At 37.3% G+C, this 9,686-nt stretch overlaps 1 long non-coding RNA gene across 1 annotated transcript; it reads left to right on the top strand.

Moving 5' to 3' along the window:
• The first annotated feature begins 8,130 nt into the window (after nt 1-8,130).
• On the top strand, nt 8,131-8,448 carry LOC149149257 (uncharacterized). The gene is made up of 2 exons (XR_016263575.1): nt 8,131-8,218; nt 8,346-8,448. It is a non-coding gene; the product is annotated as an uncharacterized LOC149149257 (long non-coding RNA).
• The last annotated feature ends 1,238 nt before the right edge of the window (nt 8,449-9,686 follow it).

Genomic DNA, 9,686 nt, shown 5'->3' with positions numbered 1-9,686 from the left:
AGATGGATTCCCAGGGTCAGCTGGGAGTAGGTAGAGGAGTGCACAAGCCTTAATTCTTGATGGTTGGCTTGGCGAAGGCACATGCATTATAGGATTTTATATATTTTCCAACATCCTATCAGAGTTTTGGCCAATAAAAATACTTTTGTAGTACGACCACAATTTCCTCCACACCAAAGTGTCCCATGACTCAACTGTAGTGTGCCTCCAAAATCAGCTTTGCACGCTCACTTGAAGGAACACAAAGGTGGCCCTGGTGGCATAATAATGCGTCTTGGAGGTGGAAATTTGGATCTTTCTTGCCATCCACTAGCATCTGGTATGTGGTGGTGAACTCCAGAAAATTTTTGTACAATTGTGGCCTTCCGAAGATCTCGTTGTCATAAGAGTTTAGAATAGTAGTTAGTGCTGCAAATGGGGGCCGACTAAGGCAATCTACACCCTGATTGGTGTTTCCCTTCTTGTATTTAATGTTCAAGTGGTATTCCTACAGATATGTAGACCATTTCTAATTTCGATCGCTCTGCAACTTCCCTTGTGTATGAATAAATTGAAGAGGTCGGTGATTTGTGTGGATGACCGTATCCTTCCCTAAAATGTAATGTTTCCATTATCAACACGCCTGCACAATTGAATACATCTCTTTATCGTAGGTGGGGTATTTTTGAATTGTATCAGAAAGTGTGTCACTGTGATAGGCCACAAGATGCTGCTGTTGGGTGAGAACTGCACCAATCACATAGTCGAAGGCGTCTGTATCAATTTCAGATGGTCATTGTAGGTCTGGCAATGTGAGTACAGGTGTAGAGCAGAGGCAGTGCTTCAACTTAATGAATGCCTTTTATTGGGACTCAGACCAAAAATACTTTTCTTTCACTCCACCCTTGGTAACCTGACTTAGAGGCCAAGTGATATGAGAGAATCCCAACACGAACCTTCGATAAAAATCGGAAAGGCCCAAAAAGCTATAAAGCTCTGTTAGAGTGGTCGAGGCTGGTTAATCCCGAATGACTTGGATCTTAGCTGAATCCACATACACACCTTGCTAATCAATAATGTAACCCAGATATTGGACCTGCCTCATGCCAAATGCGCATTTCTCTAAGTTGGCACATAGTTTGTGCTACCACAGGGTTTGAAGGACCTACCAAATGTGTTGTAGGTGTTTTTCCCAACTCTTGCTAAATATGAGGATGTTGTCCATATATGCAACCAAAAATGAGTTGGTGAAGGGCCGTAAGATGTCATCCATTAACCTCATAAAAGTTGTAGGGGAATTTGTATACCCGAAAGGCATGACCAGACACTCGAAAAGGCCCTCCTTGGATTTGAAGGTGGTCTTCAATACATTTGTGTGTTCTATTGGCACCTGGTGATAACCAAACTTCAAATCGATCTTGCTAAAATACTTGGTCCCCTTGAGTTGGTTGAGAAGGTCATCAATCCATGGGATTTGATACTTGTTCCCAACAGTGATTTTATTTAGTGCATGATAATCAATGCAAAGTCTCCTGGTTCCATGTTTCTTCTCTACAAGTACAATTTGGATCCCACAAGATGAGGAAATTGGTCAGATGTGACCTTTTTGCAATAACTGCTGGATTTTCTAGTTGATTTCTTCATTTTCCAGATTAGAGTGGTGGTATATAGGCCCAGTGGGTAGAGGTGATTTGAGAGTCATATCGATCGAATGTTTGAACTAACAGTGCAAAGTTACCCATATGGGTGAGGAGAATATGTCCCTGTATTAGTCCATGCCCTTATCCACCTGTTTCTGCTACGTGGGGGAACCTTTTATGTGGGCCATGGATGTGGCCACTATCTTCCCCTTGCTTTGAGAGTGAATAAAAAAGAAAAAAAATTCTTGGTCTAGGAGATGATCTTACTACATTTCTGAGCAGAGATCAAAGAGATGGTGGTAGGTTTGGTACCTCCAGTATCCTGTATAAGTTATTGCCCAAAGTAATAATAATAGTGCGAGGCCTAGACTCATACACAACATGATGCTTCCACAAGTATGGTTGTACTAATAAGACATCACAAACTTAAGAGGAGAAAAATCACACAATACCTCATCCATGAAGGGCTTGATGCTATAGGGAAGGAGAAATTGTTGGCTGACGCGAAGATCTAATCCTTGACTGAAGCTACCTAACGGTGTATAACTATGGGTGTGGTGTGGTCAGTAGGTCCAACCGCTTCATGACCTTTTCTAAAATTCGGTTCTTTTGGCTGCCACTATCGACAATGAACTGTACTAGAGAACCCTTCACCCACATCTATGAGAGGAAAAGATGCTCCCCCTCCTAAGGATCTTCGAGCTAAATATTCTAGACCTTGATGGTGACAACGGTGGCACTGGGTTCTGCATCAATGATCCACTTCCCCTTGTCATTCCCCTTATTGGGTTTTGACTCAGAATGAGAACATGGATTGGACTCTAAAGCTTTCGTCTCGGACACCAATGATTGCTTGACACGACACTCATTTGTGTTGTGAGTGGGGCTCTTGTGGAACTCACACCACTTTCATATGTCCTTCTTCATCTTCGTGGTGCCATTCTTTGCTTACGACTTTGATGAGTTTTTTGGGTCACTCCACATTAGACCTATACTTTGTTACGTGGTTTGGGTGCATTCTTTCCTGCTTATGAATTGTAGATCCAAAGTTTTATTCTTTTGTTTAAATTTTTGTTCAATGTTGGTAGCATATCAGTATGTTTCTCGAAGCGCGGAGATGTAAATGAAATCCATTTCTTCTTGAATGTATTTGTGCAGACAACTGTGGTACTTGAGCACCAGATGTCACTCAAAGTCTTTGATACCCAACTTTGTGCATAGAGTATGAAAAATATTTGTGTTTTGATGCACATCTTGGTCCCTTTGCTGTCATAGTGTGGTCCACTGTATGTACTTGTCCTCATATCTCCCAACAAGGTAATACTATTCCTTGATAAAGTCTTAGAAAGAGTTCCAAGAGGGGGTGACTGTAAACATAGAGGGTTCCTCATCCCTTTTCTCACAATAAGTTTCCCACCAGTCCTTCAAATGGGGGGAAACCTTAAGCAGTGCAAAAGTAATCTTCTTGTTATCGAAGAAACTATGGACTGAAAAATAACCTTCCAATAGAATTCACCATTTATCCAGATCATCTACAATGATTTGACCTTTGAATATAGGGATATCAAAGGTCACTTTTACCTTGAAGGGGGCCGTGCCTCTGAAGCGACCACTGGATGAAGATGAGTCACCGGTGGGTATATGTCAAAGGATCTGGGCAAATTTTTTCATCATCTCATTCCCTTGCTACTCGAGGGCTTCTTCGAGAAATAATTTGATATGATCTCATGATCCCTCTTCTTTATTTTCTTCTGCCATGGGAGGCCTTCAGTGTCAACAAGGATAGTCATGCAAAGCTCAACCATTTCATGTCCCAACTCCTTATACCCTGACCTCATTGGGGACATGCACAAAAAAAATAGAGAAATAGAAGATCACTATGATACCACTAATATGGATTTATGAAGGAATGAAATGAAATATAGATATAAACAAAATCATAAAGATACAAAGAAAACATAACTTTAATTCATTAATAACAAAGTACTAAAAAAATTTTAGATGCAAAATGGATATAAACTTGATAGCTTATCTTTGAGAAGAGATGTGATGGCTACATGCCTTCTGAATTGTGTTACAATGAGGCTCGAAGGCCTATTTATTATTGATAAATAATGGAAAATCCTAAACATCCAAAAACCTAACCTGGAGACGAAGCACCAAAAGTTTATGGGCCCCGTTGGGGTAAATTGGTACATTAGCTTCCTAGGGTCGTAAATTTGGCTTACGATCTCCATTTGACACATACAATACCTTGTTAGATAGATATATCCGAGGACTACAAATTTAACTTCAAATAGTGAAAATTATAGTGGGTTTGGTCGTTTTCCAAAAACACATCGTTTAGGGCCTAAAAACGGCTCCGGAAGTCGAGGACCCAAAAAACTGCCAAAAATAGTAAACTATGCTACAATTAAGGAAATTGAAAGAAACAATGGTGGGGATCCGAGTGGAACAATCAGATGGCCACCAATATCCACATGGATCACTAAATCACCATAATTCAACAAAGGAGGAGGGGATAACCAAGACCTTTAATATATTTTCCTCGAGAGTCACCAATTATTCTTGCAAGATGATATTAATACTTTGATTGGAACTAATAATCAATATAGACAAAGAGGAAAAAACACAACAAGTAATGACCCTTTCTCACCACATGTTTTTCAAAGAAGTTTCTCAATGACCTGGAGTAAGACTCATAGTAATATTGGAGGGCAAAGGAAATGCACTAGTAATTTTTGAGGAAATGGAATGCCAAACTAGGCAGAAAAATAATTAGTTGAAAGTAAAACTATTGCTAAATAATTGGCTTGTGAAAAACCAATAGTTTTTGAAGAAGAATCTATTACCTTGCATGATGATGCATTTAACCAAAATTATAAAAAGCTAGAAATTTACCAAGTCCAAAATGATTTTCTTTCCACATTCAAGAGAATGATCTATGGTTCTTCTATACACTAGTTGTTGTCAAGAGAAGCTATATCTTTTCTCATTGGAAAAAGATCTCTCTCTCTCTCTCTCTCTCTCTCTCTCTCTCTCTCTCTCTCTCTCTATATATATATATATATATATATATATATATATATATATATATATATATATATATATTAATTATGTATTTATTTATCAAATATTTGTTATTTAAGGATAACCCTTTCTACCACTTCAGTATTTCTATGATAAATTCTTTATAGTCGAATTGTGTAGATAATATAAATTTGGGTTCACTTTTTCAATGAGAAAAGAAAAAAGCAATTCATCCCATTGCTTATGTGAGTTAAAGACATTATCGTTAAAAATATTTCTCACTTGGATGAATTTGTTTTTTACTTTGATTCTTTTAAGATGAAAGAAATTCATGAATTTTAAGATTTTGACCCATATGGTTTATTTTTGGCTCACATGTTTTCAATTGGTTATGGTTCATCTTTTACTAAATCAACATAATTCAATGGAGGAGGGATAACCAAAACCTTTAACAAATTTTCCCTGAGGGTCACCAATTACTCTTGCAAGATGATATTAACACTTTGATCGACACTAATGATCAATATTAACAAAGAGGAAAAACTACAATAGGTATTTACCCTAGCTCACCATATGTTTTTAAAAGAAGTTTCTCAATGCCATGAAGTAAGTCTCATTGTAATATTGGAGATAAAAGGAAATGCATTATTGGAAGTGCTGGTGATGGAGGAGACATAGACCCTCTTAAAAGGTATATTAAAAAATCACATGTTGTTTCATGAAGCTCAAAAAGGAAAAGAGATATTATTGAAAAGGAAAACCAAGAGGTTCAAGAATGTGAAGTTAATTTTGAGGAAATGGAAATTGATACTATGGTTGGAGTGCCTGACTTGGCAAAAAAACAATTAATTTAAAGTAGAACTACCACTGAAGAATTGGATTGTGACAAGCCAATAGTTTTTGAAGAAGAATCTATTACCTTGGATGATGATGCATTTAACCAAAATTCTAAAAAGATTGATATTTAAAAGGTCAACAAGAGGAATACAAAATTTGAAGAAAAATGGAACTCAAAAATAGACATGTTAGGGGTAAAACACTGTATAGTATGTTGTTCCACTAGGCTACAGTGAATGATTTGAAGTACTCAACTATTGAATAAGAAAAATAGTTTTCTATGTTGAAGAAAATAATAAAGGAGTTTTAAGATGCTTAATTTCCTAAACCGTCATTCACTAAACCAATATCTACTATCTACTATTAGGTTGATAAATGTTTTTAAAGATACATCAGAATCAAATTCAAGGCTAAAAGGAGCTTCAAAGTTAATGACTACTTTTAGAAAGTATGTTTCATATAAAATAAACAAAAGAATTACTCTAATCCTTAAGGATTGGGAAATGACTACTAGCTCAAATAGTTCTTTTTTGAAAATTCTAAGTTAGGAAGATTTAAATGTTTACGAGAAATAATTGTTGAATGTGATGCTCTAAATACAAATATAAGTGATTTGGTTCTAAATACAAATATAAGTGATTTGGTTTTCAAGTTTGTTGATGTAACAAAGTATTTAGGGGCCCACATCTAATAATGGATATAATATTAATTACAAAGAATATAATGTAAGAACAGTTAGACATTCTCGAGATTTTATAGACCAATGAGTTTAACAACCTAATTGAATTCTTTCAAGAAGAAGTTGAAAAGTGGTTAACCCCCTTTGTTAACAAAAATAAAGATAAAGTAGAGATAATTCATTAACAATGCTTTGAATTGAATTAGGAAAACAAAGATGAGCTATTTGATCTCAATATCAAGCATAATTTAATGGTTGCACCATTACCAAAGTTAATGGCGGTTTCTCTTTTGTTTCAGGTCTTTTCATCTTTTTTATGGTCCATGGGAGCCTAATCCTAATCCATTTGGATGAACCCATTTTATTTCTTGGATATTTACGCCGTAAGGCGTTCCCTCTGAGACAAAATCCCTAAAATGCCACCGTGTACAATTGTGGGCCATTGATTATGTGTTAGACGATTGGGGTGTTTTACACCGTTAGTTTAATATGCCATATCTCAAAATTTCACCGTATTTCTCGAACCTTCTAGAAAACATATGAAGAAAACCATGCTCTGCTGGAGTTTGGTCTCACTTCTTTCAAAATCTCACCATATTTCTCAAACCTTCCAAAAAAACATACGAAGAAAACCATGCTCCGTTAGGGTTTGTTCTTGCTTCTTTCTGTGGTCTTCTTGTAAGTTGTGGTGCTCTTCCATTGCTCGTCAAGATTACAGGTAAATATTTTTGACCTAAAAACATTCCTGGAAAACTTCAGAGGATTTCTTCAATTCGCTACTAGAAATTTTGCAACTGGTTATTTTTTTTTAACATCTGATAACCCTATCTTTCTATGTTATCTATGTATCTATTGTGGTCTAGTTCTTGTTGGCTTCTACAAGTATTTACATCAAATCTCTTACCAGTTTTTGTTGCATTAGGTTCCTAGACAAGGGCCATTTTTCAGTTTCTAACTTTTACCTTCCATTTTGTTGTCCATTGGTTCGTGATACCTTGGGTTCTTACAAGACAATCCTCCATGGTTAGCCAATATTAAAGGTAATTTGTTTTTATAAAAGCTCCGTTGGGGTTTGGTCTGGCTTCTTTCAAAATCTCATCGTATTTCTCAAACCTTCCAAAAAACATACGAAGAAAACCATGCTCCACTAGGGTTTGTTCTTACTTATTTCTATGGGCTTCTTGTAATTTGTGGTGCTCTTCCATTGCTTGCCAAGATTACAGGTAAATATTTTATATCTAAAAACATTCCTGGAAAACTTCAGAGGATTTCTTCTATTTGCTGCTAGGAATTTTGCAACTGGTTTTTTTTTTTAAATCTGATAACCCTATCTTTCTATGTTATCTATGCGTCTATTGCGGTCTAGTTCCTGTTGGCTTCTACAAGTATTTACTTGCACTAGGTTCCTAGACAAGGGTCATTTTTCAATTTCTAACTTTTACCTTCCATTCTGCTGTCCACTGGTTCATGATACCTTGGGTTATTACGGGATGATCCTCCATGGTTCACCAATATTAAAGGTAATTTGTTTTTCTAAAATATTTCCTTGAAATCTACAAATGACTACATAGAATCCTCACCATCCTCTGAACGCTCAAGGCAATTGTGGGCCATTGATTATGTGTTAGATGATTGGGGTGTTTTACACCGTCAGTTTAACATGCCATATCTCAAAATCTCACCGTATTTCTCAAACCTTCCAGAAAACATATGAAGAAAACCATGCTCTGCTGGAGTTTGGTCTCACTTCTTTCAAAATCTCACCATATTTCTCAAACCTTCCAAAAAAACATACGAAGAAAACCATGCTCCGTTAGGGTTTGTTCCTGCTTCTTTCTGTGGTCTTCTTGTAAGTTGTGGTGTTCTTCCATTGCTCGTCAAGATTACAGGTAAATATTTTTTATCTAAAAACATTCCTGGAAAACTTCAGAGGATTTCTTCAGTTCGCTAATAGAAATTTTGCAACTGGTTATTTTTTTTTAACATCTGATAACCCTATCTTTCTATGTTATCTATGTAGCTATTGTTGTCTAGTTCCTGTTGGCTTCTACAGGTATTTACATCAAATCTCTTACCATTTTTTGTTGCATTAGGTTCTTAGACAAGGGTCATTTTTCAGTTTCTAACTTTTACCTTCCATTTTGTTGTCCATTGGTTCGTGATACCTTGGGTTCTTACAGGACGATCCTCCATGGTTAGCCAATATTAAAGGTAATTTGTTTTTCTAAAAGCTCCGTTGGGGTTTGGTCTGGCTTCTTTCAAAATCTCATCGTATTTCTCGAACCTTCCAAAAAACATACGAAGAAAACCATGCTCCGCTAGGGTTTGTTCTTACTTATTTCTATGGGCTTCTTGTAATTTGTGGTGCTCTTCCATTGCTTGCCAAGATTACAGGTAAATATTTTATATCTAAAAACATTCCTGGAAAACTTCAGAGGATTTATTCTATTTGCTGCTAGGAATTTTGCAACTGGTTTTTTTTTTAAATCTGATAACCCTATCTTTCTATGTTATCTATGCATCTATTTGTTGGAAATAATACTGAGAGGGGGGGTGAATCAGTATTATCTAGCAATTTAATAAATCTTCCTTATTTGATCTTTGAATTATTTTTTGCATGTCAGTACCATAAAATAATGAGCATAAACAAAGAAAACAGATAGTCACACCAAAGAACACAAGATGTAAGGTGGAAACCCAATGTGGGTGAAAACCAACTGCTGCAATATGTCTCTATCTTCTTTCAAATTAGAAACTTCTTTTACAATGATTTTGTACTGGTGCAGTCCTTTACCAGTACGCAGGCTGCAACCTGCAGAGAGCTACAACTCTCTCTCTCTCTCGTTTTCCAGTCTACTCCTGGAAGGGAGCTACAACCCCCTACTTCTTTTCATAAAGCATCAGATGATCAACAAGTACATAACAGTTACAGTCCACTACAGATATCAGATCAGCAATAACATAAGTAACCCAGAACACCTTATCAACAGAGAAATTCAATCAACAGAACATCTTAAGACAGAGACGCAGTTTTCCCTTCTGTGGCCTGCGTACAGACGCAGTTCACCTTCTGCTTTCCTGCGACCACCCGCAGATATCCTTCTGCTGCGCTGCGTGCCCACGCATTGTTCCTTCAACTGCTCTGCGTCCTGTTGCTTCAGGGACGCAACCAAAAACACTATCGCGCCGCATCCTGTTGCTGCAGGGACGCACCCAAAAATACTATCGCGCCGCGTCCTGCTGCTTCAGGGACGCACCTGAACCTTGGTCGCCCTACGTCCCCACGCAGATCTTCTAGTTACTGAACGGCATCCTGGACGCACCTGAACTTCGTCTACCCTGCGTCCCCACGCAGATCTCCTCCTACTGAACTGCGTCCCGGCGCCCTTGCCTTTCGCTGTGCCTGCATCCCTTCAGATATGAATGATTTCAAGACTTTAAGTGAAACCCAAACAGTCAGATCTACAGATCTGATCTTGCGCCAAAGAGATCTCAGTCCTTCAGTAGATTCGCCTTTTAGA

The sequence above is a fragment of the Pinus tabuliformis genome, chromosome 9 (assembly GCF_031772625.1).
Source record: "Pinus tabuliformis cultivar Carrire ecotype Pingquan chromosome 9, CPIR1, whole genome shotgun sequence".
Taxonomy (NCBI): domain Eukaryota; kingdom Viridiplantae; phylum Streptophyta; class Pinopsida; order Pinales; family Pinaceae; genus Pinus; species Pinus tabuliformis.
This window is presented reverse-complemented; position numbering and strand designations above follow the sequence as displayed.